Raw genomic sequence first — 14,098 nt, forward strand, 5'->3', positions numbered from 1 at the left:
TTTCTTGAAGTTATGCTTTCAGCAAGTGAGGAGGAGCGACACAGAGACAGAAAGAGAGGGAATAAGATGAAAAGGAAGAAAGCGAGAGAGGTGGAGGGGGCAGCTGACTGCTGGGGAGCAGCAGAAGTGGACACTGTCCTTGTTTTTTCTGGGAAAGAAGGAAGATACAGAGTCCTTTTACTTCTCTGCCCTCATTGCCCGTCCCCAAACTGCATAAACAGCCGACCCTTATCTATAGTCCTTGGCTTTTTCTGCCATCTTGGGATGAATTTTTTGAATAAAAAAGTAGAAAAGTAGGGGAACAGATTCTATTAAATTGAAAAAGAAGGGGCATGCCGTGCCCTGCCGATCCCGCCCGCTTTAACTACTGGTCCTAATAGGTAGTGCTGCTGACCCTTGATAATGGAGAACTAAGTTACGATCTAGCCATAAGCCCAACATTGTGTAAATTAGTGCAAATCATTTAATTTTGCTGTGTCAATAAAATGTGTGACACAGATTGGGTCTGTTGTGAAGTGCTAGTAACAAAGAACTTCTCTGGACACAAGCTGCTTTTACAGTTCCAGATTTATTTGGTAAATATGAAGCATAAAAGCCTGAATGTGTATTCCCTAAGGTGAGCTCCCAGCAAGTGCCATCTCGGCCTTCGTCAGAACTTAGCACCCAGCTAAAACATCCTAATAATGGAACATAGGGCTCAAGAGCCCTCTCGTGCCATTGTTCCAGGAGAGTGTGTGCATATAACTATAAGTAATTAAATACAGTATCACTCCTCCTTTAACATACTAAAATTCAATATGACAACACATTAAAAAAAAATATGTCTAGACGCCGAATCAATAACCCACAAAATCAGAGATGTCTAGGAGCATATAGTGACAGAATGTTAGCCTTTAGTTTCTTTACTTCACACTTCAACATGCCTTTTCAGTTACCATGCAATGTTACATGTATTGTTTGGATTTCGAGTGGTCTCCTTGTTCTGCATTCCTTCCCCATGATTGCCAACTCCATTTTCTCCAGTTGGACTTGGAGACTGATGGAGAGAGTACCTAAAGGACGTGGGCTCCCTTATTTGGAATAAAGAAGAATACTTGTTTTGTACCTTATCGCTTCATACTGGTTCTTTGCGGGTAAGGTAGACTCTTAATTTGGCAAAAAGCGAATTTCTCTCTTTTCGAGGAGCCCACTGTCATCATTTTCTGGCTGGAGCCTCTACTGGATCGGACCCATGAAGGAAATTGAACTCGGCATCCCGCCTTTTTGATTTTATTGAGGCTTACTATGCAGACCTGGGCAACCCAGGACTGCTAGTCGCACAGCAATTGGGCTGAACGCCTCTGTAATTTAAATGGAACTATTTCACGAGTGTTCAAATTTCAGTTAAACATTTATTTTTTCAAAAAGAAATTATCTGTCTCTTCCACATTATACATCAAAAATATGTATTTTTGTTTACTGATTTCACAAAATATTCATGGTCAAAAACATGAAACACTTGAAAGTATTAATACAACATATTTCCAATCCAAGTGAAATTGTAATAATAATTCGTCAATAATTGAAATTCAAAAAGCAAAACCCAATGCATTTCGGGTGCTTAATGCACCCTTCTTCAGGGGATTAAACAGTTGCAAACAAAATTCAATAATCCTTGAATGATTGGTGTCTCAAATTGCAGATTCAACAGGATCTAAAAAACAACAACAAACCAAACTCTAATGAGTGATTTCATATATACAGATTTCATCTCGCAAGTATGTGCTGGAGTGAACACTGAAGGAAAAGCAACCAAAGATACACGCCACCATAAAACACCCGTGTTTCATAAAGCCATCACTAGATTTAAAATGTGCAGGTCTAAACAACTTATAAAAGAAAGCGTATTTGAGTGGAAATATTTACATACTCCTAAAGGAGAGCCATGCTCCTAACTGTGGCAACTTATAAAACATGCTGATGGTAATTACACCGAGTTGGCACAGAGAGGCCTTTCGCAGGACGATAACTAAGAGCAACGAAAAGTTGTTAATAGGACCGTACGTATTTTTCTGTTTTCTTTTGGCAATTTAGGGTTAAAGGTTAACAGTAGTTCACTCGGTGTAATTACCATCAGCATGTTTTATAAGTTGCCACAGTTAGGAGCATGGCTCTCCTTTAGGAGTATGTAAATATTTCCACTCAAATACGCTTTCTTTTATAAGTTGTTTAGACCTGCACATTTTAAATCTAGTGATGGCTTTATGAAACACGGGTGTTTTATGGTGGCGTGTATCTTTGGTTGCTTTTCCTTCAGTGTTCACTCCAGCACATACTTGCGAGATGAAATCTGTATATATGAAATCACTCATTAGAGTTTGGTTTGTTGTTGTTTTTTAGATCCTGTTGAATCTGCAATTTGAGACACCAATCATTCAAGGATTATTGAATTTTGTTTGCAACTGTTTAATCCCCTGAAGAAGGGTGCATTAAGCACCCGAAATGCATTGGGTTTTGCTTTTTGAATTTCAATTATTGACGAATTATTATTACAATTTCACTTGGATTGGAAATATGTTGTATTAATACTTTCAAGTGTTTCATGTTTTTGACCATGAATATTTTGTGAAATCAGTAAACAAAAATACATATTTTTGATGTATAATGTGGAAGAGACAGATAATTTCTTTTTGAAAAAATAAATGTTTAACTGAAATTTGAACACTCGTGAAATAGTTCCATTTAAATTACAGAGGCGTTCAGCCCAATTGCTGTGCGACTAGCAGTCCTGGGTTGCCCAGGGCTTGTATTTACATGATTGTTACTTAGGAGGGAGTTTGGCACACAACCCTCACACTAGTAAGCACGCTAAGATTTCTTTACCATCCACACAACTTAGTTTAACCATTGAGTACAGGAGTGCAGTTCCACTTCACACTAAAAAATTACTATGCAGACCAGCATTTTTGCCCATGGGAATGATTTCCCTATGTTTCCTGCACGCACGCTCGAGCCCCTGGATCAGCGCAGTGTCTCACGCGAGCTCTTGTACATCACCAAGGTTACCTGCTGGCAATCTTCAAATCAAAGCCTTCACAACGCATGCTGCCTTGGCAACGTCAGTAGCCTCAATGACTCGCTCTGCCTTGGCAACCACTGAAGCCTATACAGACTGTCAGCGTCAACGTAAGCACGCTACATGGTGGCCATCTTTAATTATGTTGCATTGCACGTCAACCTTAGGTTCAGAAGCAGGGGTCTCAGCCTCTCAGGCTAATTGCGTTAAGTAATTTAACAAGCTTGAAGTGTTGTTTATTTTCAAGAAAACAAAAGGAGTAGAAGTTGGTGTGTACATTTAATACTTTATTCAAATTACTCCTAAGAATGGATTTTAAAAAAGGTATGTAAAGGAAGCAGGGGCATAATAAAAGAAAAGAAAATTACAGACTGTACTACTCAAGATATTAGTATAAGAGACCAATTTGTATTTGGCTGCAACTTTAAAAAAATCCAGGAACGGCTTCTAAGTTGCAGAGATCCAACCCAAACAGAGGTTATAGATTCAGCTAAAGCTGTTGAAAGATCTATTATTTCTAATAAACTAATGGGAAATTATTTAATTTCTCATTCTGTAAATGTGTTTAAAGTGTCTGACACTAGAAATGCATTATCTGTTAAATACAAAAGTAGTAAAGCCGCACCTAAGAAGGGATCTGGGTTTTGTTTCAGGTGTGGTTCAAAATTTCACATAAGTAATTTTGCAGGATGTCTGATCGAGGTAAAAGGTGTACTAAGTGTCAAAAAGTAAAATACTTTCAGGGAGTTTGCAGGAGCAAAGGCAATGTACATGTGCATACAATTGATACTGATTTATCTGCGTCAAATAGTACGCATTACATTTCAAAAGTAGTCCTTACTTTAGACACTGTTGATAACATAACTGTAAATCAATTAAAGGACTGGTATGCTATGTGAAGCAATGGTTGGGGGTATCAGAATGCAGATGATGGCTGATTCTGGAGCCCCCATCACCATGATGTGATACCCTATATGCTCAACATTGGTCTGATTCTAAAAGTTTGTTTCCAACAGATGGATCTCCCAAAGCCTATGGAGATCAAGACTTCACGGTGTTAAGATTTTTTGTTGAACAATTAAAATGACTTGGAAGAAAAGATATGACAAATGTTAATGTATCATTAAAATATAAGCTTATCAATGGCTGTCAAGGCTTGGCTAAATTGGGTCTGATGCTAATTCCTGGTTCTGATGTTCCAGTTGTAGTCAAACCCGCTTGTGCAGCTACTATTGTGGACCCTTCAGAAGAGATTAAAGGAATTACAAAATCATAGGTATGTTTTTGCAACTTTGACCACAAAATAAAATTAAAGGCACATGCTATACCGACTGCCCACAAACCCAGACCTGTACCATTATCAGTAAGGGCAGCACTTCAAGTGTTATTATATAAACTTGGTGTCAGAAGCTGTGATTACTCATACAGACCCCCTTGAGTGGGTAAGCCCATCACTAATTGTACACAAAAAAGAGGGCACTATATGTTTATGTGCAGATTTCCGCACACTCAATGGCAACCTTTTGTTGGATTGTTATCCACTTTCAAAAATTCAAGATTTGATGACTAATTTGTCAGATGCAAAGTTATGTTAGGTTATGTTATGTTAGGCGGAATTTATATAGCGCACTGACATCATAAGTTTCCTGGCGCTGAGAGGTGCTGAGATTGACCAAGAGGCAGGCTAACCGGCTTGGGTGAAAAGCCAGGTTTTCAGGAGTTTCCTAAAGTTCAGTAAAGAGCAGCTTGACTTGACTGACAAGGGGAGTGGATTCCACAGTTTAGGGGGCAAATGGATAAACCTGCGGCCGCTGAACCTTTTGAGTTTTATGGTAGGGGCGACCAGCAGGTGAAGGTGAGCCGACCGGAGATTGCGCACCGGGCGGTGCTGTGAGATCACGGTTTTAAGAAAGTAAGGGCTGTGTTGTAATCATGACAACATAATCAGTGTGGTATAATAAAGTTGGTATTTATTCCGTATTCATTGATATCTGATTTTTCTTTTCCATTATCAAGCGGAATCCTTGATAAACAATCCGCTCTAAAGTTAGCTCCCCCAGATATATGTTTAACCTCAAAATTATATTCCTGCAACTTTGAAATGATTCTTACTAACCTTGAAGTTGCCTGTCCAGTTCCATTACCATTCATCAAAAACAAAAGTGGTTTATGATCTGTCAAAAGATCAAAACAACTACCCCATAAGTAACTCTTGAACTTTTCAACTGCCCAAGAGCAAGCTAAAGCTTCTCGCTCTATTGTACTATAATTTGATTCAGCTTTGGTTAATGCTCTTGATATAAATGCAATTGTATTCTCTTTTCCATTTACATTCTGTGTTAAAACACCTCCAAGCCCTACAGAGCTTGCATCTACGGTGACAGTACATTTCATTCCACAAGAATATGGTTGCAAAGCTGGAGCATTCTTAATCATTTCTTTGACTTTTTTAAATGCTCCTTCATGAACAGATGACCATAAAAATGTCTCATTCTTTCTAGTCAAACATCTAAGTGGTTCAACAACCAAAGCATAACCATGCACAAACCTTGCATAGTACTCACTAAGTCCTAAAAAGGATCTTAGTGAGTCCTTATCAACAGGTGCCGGTGCATGCATTATTGAATCAATAAGATTCTGTTTCGGTTTAATTCCTTCTTTGGTAATAGAGTGTCCTAAATATTCTAATTCATTGACTAAAAAATTGCACTTATCTTTAGATACAGTCATCCCCCTTTTACTCAAAATGCCTAAAACTCTCTCCAAAATTTTATTATGTTCATTTTCTCCTTTCCCAAATATGAGAATATCATCTTGAAACGCCTGCACCCCTTTGATGTCTCCAAACAATGAGTCCATTAGCTTCTGAAATACACTAGCTGCAGAAGCTAAACCAAATGGAAGTCTCATATATTGGAAGGCACCAAAGGGCGTAACAAACGTAGTAAGATCTTGTGACTTTTCCGACAAAAGAACCTGATGATAGGCTGACTTTAAGTCAATGAGCGAAAAATTTGTTGAATCACCAATGGCCATTAGCATTTTCTGAATAAGAGGCAAAGGGTGGCAATCCACCAGAATGTTCTTATTGAATGAACGCAAATCTGCGCACATGCGCAATTTTCCATTTTTCCTCTTAGCCAAAACGACCGCCGAAACCCATTCTGATGAGTTTGTTGGTTTAATGACTCCGTCTTTACATAAACTATCTAAATGTTCCTTCAATTCCTGTCTTACACTTAATGGTACATTCCTGACCTTATGTTTTACAGGAGATGCACCATACTTTAATTTAATTTCATGTTCCACACCTTTCACACAACCAATTCTATCTTCAAAAATGTCCTTATATTTCTTTAAGATGGAATCTAAATCATTTAAATTAAGATGTTCACTACATAAATCAACTGAGGCAATAGGAATATCTCCTAGAATTCTGGGTGTATCACTACCAGGTTTCAACATGATACCCATTCTTCCTAGATCACGCCAACCAATAATATCTCTTCCTTTCTTTGCCACATATACTTTTGTTGTTACTGACCTTCCTAAAAGTTCTACAATGCTAGTAAAATAACCCAACATATCAATAAGTTGTCCACCAAACGCTTTTGGATTTATATCTGCAACCAAAAGCTCATTATGATATGAATTTTTTTTATAAGTAGTTTCATCTAAAATGGTTATTGGCGATCCAGAATCTGCCATCACTTCCAATTTTACACCTTTAATCACTGCTTCACCTAAAGCTACAGATACAACAGGCTGGTACAGTGAAGAGCTTTGAAGGTCAGGCAGCCGATCTTGAAGGCTGCCCTTTGTTCGACTGGAAGCCAGTGCAATTTGCGTAGCAGGGGTTTAGCAGATTGCCACTTAGGGTTTTATGGATAAGTCTGGCAGCTTGGTTTTGCACAATTTGGAGACGGCGGAGCAGTGACTGTGGTAGTCCAAGGTATAGGGAATTTGAGAAATCGAGGCGGGAAAGTACCAAAGAGATCACGACCTGTACCAGCGCCGCGTGCGAAAGTAAGTGGGCAATTTTGCGAATTCTGCGCAGTTGGAACATGCTGGATGAAATCACGCCCCCCACTTGAGCCTTAAGGGAAAGCTCCACGTCGATGACCACCCCTAGGCTCTTCACTGTGCTTACTGGGGCAGGGGAAGGCCCAGCTCCTTAGGCCAGAACTGGGGGCCCCAGTGTGCGGAGCTGTTTCCAGGTAGGATAAGCTCCGTTTTTCCTGGGTTTAGCTTTAGTTGGTTGTGGTTCATCCACTGCTGTATGTGGAGCATTACTGCTTGAAAGCTGTCTACGGCATCGGGGAAATCAAGAGGGAGGATGATCTGTAAGTCGTCGGCGTAGTTGAAAACCGTGATATCCCACCTCTTTAACGAGTGGATCAGTGGCCGGAGGTATACATTGAAAAGCAGGGGAGAAAGGGAGGAGCCCTGAGGGACTCTGCACGTCGTGGGTGCCTTGTTCGCCATGAAGGGGCCCAGATGGACTGCTTGAGCTCTGCCTGAGAGGAAAGAACCGATCCACACGTAGGCAGGGCCCTGGATGCCGGCCTGTCCGACACGGTGGAGAAGGATGTTATGGTCCACCGTGTCGAAGGCAGCCGACAGATCCAGTAGCACCAGTGCCTGAGGAATCCCCCTGTCTGCGTTCCCCCTCAGGGCGTCCAGTACTGCCAGGATGACGGTCTCGGTAGAATGAGCCGGCCTGAAACCCACTTGGTTGGGTTTGAAATAGCAGGAGCTCTCGATGAAGTTTGAGAGGCAGCGGGTAACGTGGGCCTCAAGGATCTTGGACAGGTAGGGCAGGAGGGAGATAGGGCGATAGTTGGAGAGATTTGCAGGGTCCGCTCCTGGTTTCTTCAACAAGGGCACTAAAATGGCCTCCTTAAAGGAGCTAGGGACCGTGCCAATGCTGAGAGAGGCATTCAGCCAGGGTAGAATGCATTCCGGTAAAGTAAGACAAACATCCCGGAGAACAGAGGGAGGGCAACAGTCATTGGGGGAGCCTGACTTGATGCGGGCCGAGAAGGGTTCTATCGTCCGTGGTGAGCTCATTCATAATTTTGAACATTTCTTTAGAACTGTTATGGGCAAGAAAAATTCTGACCGAGACGTGTGTGGATTTGGCCCGAGAGATCGCACTTTTGTAATCTTTACGGGCCGCGACAAAGAGTATTCTGTCGGTGTCGGAGTAATTACATCTCCAAATCCGTTCCAACTGGCGCAGCTTCTTAGTTCTTAGTCTTCCCTTTGGTCTAGCGTCTGCAGCAAGTGTTTTCCAGAAGCTCATGGATACTATGCTTATGGGTATATCTGGCACTCAGACATATCAAGATGATGCCTTGATATTTGCCAGATCTATTTAGCATAACACCATTTTATTTAGAGTTCTGGATGTTTTCAAATAATTGGAACTACATTGAAGCATAATTGATGTTGTTTTTTAGTACAAAAACTGGATTATTTGGTTCACCACTTTTCCATAAATGGTATCCAACCAAAATTTTCCCTGGTAAAGGCAATCACGGAGGTACCACCTCCCAAAGATTATTTGAAATCATTCCTTGGAATGAATGAATATTATTCAAGCTTCATTCAAGAATATGCTTTCATTGTACAACCTCTACGCAAGCTTTTAAAGAAAGGAGGACACATTATGTGGTATCACTCTGTAGCTCAAGCTTTTGAAGCCATTAAAAGGCAGATGATTAAAGGGTCAGCTCATCTGTCCTAAAAGTCGGTTTGTGAATGCTTATTAGTACTTGATGCAAGTCAAGTAAGTCTGGGTGCTGTTTTGACTCAAAATATCCAGGGTAATGAACATATCCATTGCATATTCCTCCTGCCTTTTATTACAATCTCAGAAAGCATATAGCATTATAGAAACCGCTTCACTGTGTTTCAATATAACCACCAAACTAACAACACACTAATTTATTCACTCATCATCCTCAACTTATGAATCAACAACAGGAAAACTTGATACAAAATCTGCTCTGGCATTCTTATCACAGGAAATTTGGTAAATGTCAAAATTAAACTCTTGCAGGCGCGACAACAGATGTATCAGCCGGGTGCTAGCATTCACCATGCCTCTTCACCTAAAAGAATGGTTAACGGGATATGGTCAGTAGCAATCTTAAATCTCCTGCCCCAAAAGAACGTTTTGAAATACTTAAAATCCCACACACTAGCCAAGGCTTCTTTCTCTATTGTACTGTAGTGGCGCTCCGCTTCCTTTGGACAACGCAAAGCAAACCCCACCTTATATTCTTTACCTTCCATAATTTATGAGTATCGCACCAATGCCCAGGTTGCTTGCATCATCTGTTAGTGTGCACCTCATCTAAGGATTGAAAGGTTTAGACCTGGTACACACAATCATTTCTTTCACTTTCACAAACACTTTGTTTTCAACATCATCCCAAACAAATGGTACTTTTTTCATTACTCTTTGAAAGGTTCAGACATCACTGCAAACCCTGGAATAAAGCATGCACAGTATTCACATAACCCCCCAAAAAAGTGAACTTGTTTTTTCGCACATAATACATATTTTTTAGGCTTGATATCTTTAGGTGGAATGGTGTGTCCCAAATTCTCTATCGTGTTTTGAAAAAAAATGCATTTCTCCTTCCTGACAGTCATCCCTTGTTGACTGATGGGACTCAAAACCCTGTTTAGCAGCTCAAAGTGCTCTTCGAGGTTCTTGGAAAACATCAAAATGCCACTCTGGTACGATAAAACTTGCTTTTCATGACCAAATAACATATACAGGAGTTTTTTCAAAATTGATCCTGCCTACACAAGCCCAAAATGCAGGCTCCAGAAACGAAAATCCCCCAAAGGAGTAATGAAAGTTGTAAGGGCTTTTGATTCTTCATCAAGCATTATCTGGTAATAAACTATCCGCACATCTATTAAAGAGAATACTGAAGCCCCATTTAAAGATGCCGAAAGATCCTTAATTTTGTAAGTGAGTGGCAGCTAATCAAAATGTTTCTATTCAATGTCCACAAGTAAACACACAAACGAAAAGCATCTGACTCTCGTTCGGCCACTACTATGGGTGAAACCAATTCTGCGGTGTCAGCGTTCTCGATCACCCTTTCCTTCACCAACTCACCCAGGTGTGCTTTGAACTCATCCCTTATCCTCAAAGGGACATTTCTTTCTTTGTGTACAACAGGGCAAGACTTTTCTTTTAACATAATTTTTTGTTCATACCCATGCACACATACCAGTTTTTCTTGGAACACTCCGGGATATTTTTTTTAAAGTCTTTCTTCATTTGCAGTAATGACCCCTGACACTCTGATGAGTATTATCAGTTTCAGGGTGTTCCTCCAAGGGCAGCATTCCTATATCTTGCCAGCCTAGGATGTTATAACCTTGTTTCGCTCCCTAAATTCTTGCACTCATGTCTCCCTTGAAACTCTATTGTTGACTCGAAATACCCTACCAGTTTAAGTCTTTGACCATCATACCCTATAGCAACAAAAATGTCAGAGGAGCAAATCATTTTTTTAAAACAGACCCACGCCAACAATTTGATACCAAAGTGATAGGTGTACCCGTGTGCACTTTTGCTGTACATTTTCCACCTGTTTTGATCATGCAACGTGAAGCTTTCAAGCCATCCTTAACTCCTATTTTAAAGACAAAACAACTTTGAATTTCTCCAAACTGTCAGACAAGCGTTCATGCATTACATTAACTTGCACTTTTTCCCCCCTTTACATATTCTGGTAAAGTGGCCAAATTTCTTGCATTTCATACTCTGATTACCTAATGCTGGACATGATTTTGAACTGGCAATGTGTCCTTTCCCAGCACAATTGTAAGAGGTAATATCATTTTCAGGCCCAGTCTTATGTTGTGCGCTTTTAAGTACCAAAGCCCCCACACGTGTGACACGTTCACTATCATTAACACTGTTCACTACCTCGTATGCTACAGTAGATCTTTCAATCCCTTTACCCAAAGTCAGAGTCTCTTCTAGTGTGGGATGCTTGCTGCACAACAGACTCTCCGGAATTTTGTTTATGATAGCAAAACATAATAACTTGTTCAGATATGTATCGATCCACTAACAAGCCAAATTCACATGCAGCAGCCAATACTCTAAGAGCAGCTTCATATTCATACAACAAGCCATGTGGCAGTTGCTTTTGTGTAAAGAATCTATGCCTTTCCGGTACCAGTTTCTTTGCAAAACAATTTACCCAGGTAATTCACACTTTAGTGTACTTATTCCATCTCTCAAAATCATACGCCCCAGGCATGATCTCGGGAAGATGGTTTGTTCCCCATTGCCCAAACAGTTGTAAAGCAAGGAAAACTTCCTCCTGGCAGAGGAACCTTCACCATCAGTGACCAAAGGTAGTCCTCAAAAGAACATAGCGAGTGCTTCCAGGACATGCTCGTTTTTTCAAGAGCTGGGAAAAAGTCCCAAGGCAAGTTTACGTTGTGCACCCTGCACCTCTTAGCAGCAGGCGATGTCAATTCAATTTACTTTTAAACACCAGAACTTGAAATATAATGACGATGGACTTCAGAAAATCTACTAGGAAAGGTAACCACATAAAAATTCCAGCACCTTTTACTTTAATTTCCTACAGCTCTTGTTCACCGGCTTGCAAAACCCCTGGTGTGCCTGTCACCGTCTGGAAACAGGCTTTCCTGCAAACCACCATAACAAGGATTGGGTAGCTGCAATTCACATCGTATTCTTATATTCCTCAGAAGATGTTTCATCAATGGCTCTTCTCTGCCCTCTAGTGGCTTTCACCGATGTGCAGACTCCAGCAGGTATCTTACATTTACATCTGAGTGTAAACTGCTCCTTTCTTAAAACACACTCTCTCTCGGTGATACTTCCACACTTTGAAGGAGCACACATCACTTACATCAGATTCCGCCTTGTCCATTTTGAAACTAAATGTTTCATTTCACTGCCCTTTTTTTCTTTTCTAATAAGGCCAAGAAGATGTAATGTTGGATTCAATGCAAAGTAGTAGGAAAGTAGTATCTTTATTCAGGAGCAAGCAGGTACATGTTACCACGACTGTAGCCCCACTCCAACGATCTCTCCCATCCACATTCTAGAATCCCGCTATGTAGTATGCTTCCAGTTACCATGACACTGGTAGCACCATAGCTAGATGTCACATTTTCTCCCTTTACACCGAAACCAAAGAATATAAAACATTATTATAAATTAAATGCATAGTGATGACAAAAAGGAATAAGGTGCCGAGTTAAACACATGGTGGTGGAAACATATACATAAGTGATAGGTGCCCATCAGTTACAACAACAGTTACAACAATCACTGTCACCATACCCCCCTTTATACACCCTTTTTTTTTACATGACCTAACTTCTGTATTTTACAGGTAAATTCACTGGCCTGCCAATGCGTGTCGTTTTATTGCTACTGCAAGAAGGTTGTACAACACTCTCAGTGGCACTCTCGCTATGGGCATTACGATGTTGAGAAAAGGAATGATCTTTCCCTACACCAGTGACATCATCCCACCTCCAATTCAAGGATGATGACTTCTTCTTCTATTACTTCCTGAGTAGGTGCAATCTTTCTCACATTTGTTCGTTCTACTGTGATGCCATATTTTGTTAGCACGTATCTGCTTTCTCCTTTTTCACCTTGATTCCGAGCTTTATATCAACTTTCTTAGTGCAATGTCTCTTGTCAAAGTTGACCTTGTAAGAGTCATATATCTTACATAAGTTAGGGCGGACTACAGCAGGTGACCATTTGCCACACACCTCTTTACAATTCCATGCCACATTGTCCTTTGTAAAGGGTTCCCTGCCTCTTAAAATCCTGAAAGGACTTTAACTGCCACAAGTGGGAGTGATTTTGTAAACCCATATGGCACTATACAATTCCTTTTCCCTATCTTTTCCTGCACATATAGAGGCTTGTACACTACCCATAATCGCCCTATTGAAGCCCTCAACTATACCATTCCCAGCCGGGTGGTAGACAGGAGTTGTTTTTCACAAATTCCATTCCTTTGTAAAAACGGTCAAAATTTCTCTGATGTAAATCGTGGACCATTGTCGCTGAGGATGCTTTTTGGTATACCTTCTCGTATAAATTGTTTTTCCAAAAAGCTTATGACTTCTTTGGAGTCAAAGTTTTCAGTATTTTGTATTTTGGGCCACTTGGAGTAGTTATCAATGACAACAAGAATAAGTTTCAGACTACCTCTATCATCCACGATGCGGCCCAGCCAATCATTACTTAGGGCCTCCCAGGGATGATCAGGGATATGTCTGGAGCCAAGGGTGGGTTTAAAAACACGTTGGGTCTTGTCAGAGTTTTTGCAAATATAACATTGTTTTACAAACTTTTCAGTGTCTTTATCACTCCCGGGCCACCAGTAGGACATCTTTATTTTGTTTTTATATTTGACGATTCCCAGATGGTCTTCGTGATTGATCTCTAAAATTCTGGGGCGTAATTTTGAAAGCGCAATAACCCTTTCAACCCTGCATTAGTAGTTACTACTGTCAATGGATAATTCCTCTTTGATCTCCCACATAGCTCTTAGGTCACCATGCAAATCAATTTTGTTGGGCCAACCCTTAACAACATAGTTAGTAGCATTACTCAGTGTTTTATCATGCTCATATTCAGTGTCCCATTCTTTTTTAGATATAGCACTTGCAGAATCATAGACAATAGCTACATTGAAATCATCCCAATCGGCACTTTCTGTATCTGTATCTTGTAGGGGTAATGGAGATCTGACGATAATCAGCCAATTGGTTCCTTTTGCCTGGTAAATATTCAACCTCGTAAGTGAATTCTAACAGCTTCAAATCCATCCTAGCTAAACTGGGAGTGTCCTTGAGTATACCGTCGGAAGTCAAAAGTTTGAGTAAGGGTGTGTGGTCTGTGCGTAATGTAAATTTAGTCCCCCAAACAAACTGTCCGAATTTCTCCATAGCCGAAACAGTGGTCAACAACTCTTTCTCTATGACGGAGAATTTCTCCTC

At 40.4% G+C, this 14,098-nt stretch overlaps 1 protein-coding gene across 2 annotated transcripts in view; it reads left to right on the forward strand.

The window, feature by feature from the left end:
- KLHL24 (kelch like family member 24) overlaps positions 1-14,098 on the forward strand; it is a 352,308-nt gene that overhangs the window by 24,833 nt on the left and 313,377 nt on the right. Inside the window, exon 1 of one of the 2 annotated variants that reach the window (XM_078665501.1) lies at positions 12,520-12,654. The exons of the other annotated variant lie outside the window; for it this stretch is intronic. The gene's annotated coding sequence lies outside the window, so the exon portion shown is untranslated. Of the gene's footprint in view, positions 1-12,519; positions 12,655-14,098 lie in introns of those variants that run through there. 2 annotated transcript variants of the gene reach the window in all.

The sequence above is a fragment of the Lissotriton helveticus genome, chromosome 11 (assembly GCF_964261635.1).
Source record: "Lissotriton helveticus chromosome 11, aLisHel1.1, whole genome shotgun sequence".
NCBI classification, from domain to species: Eukaryota; Metazoa; Chordata; class Amphibia; order Caudata; family Salamandridae; genus Lissotriton; species Lissotriton helveticus.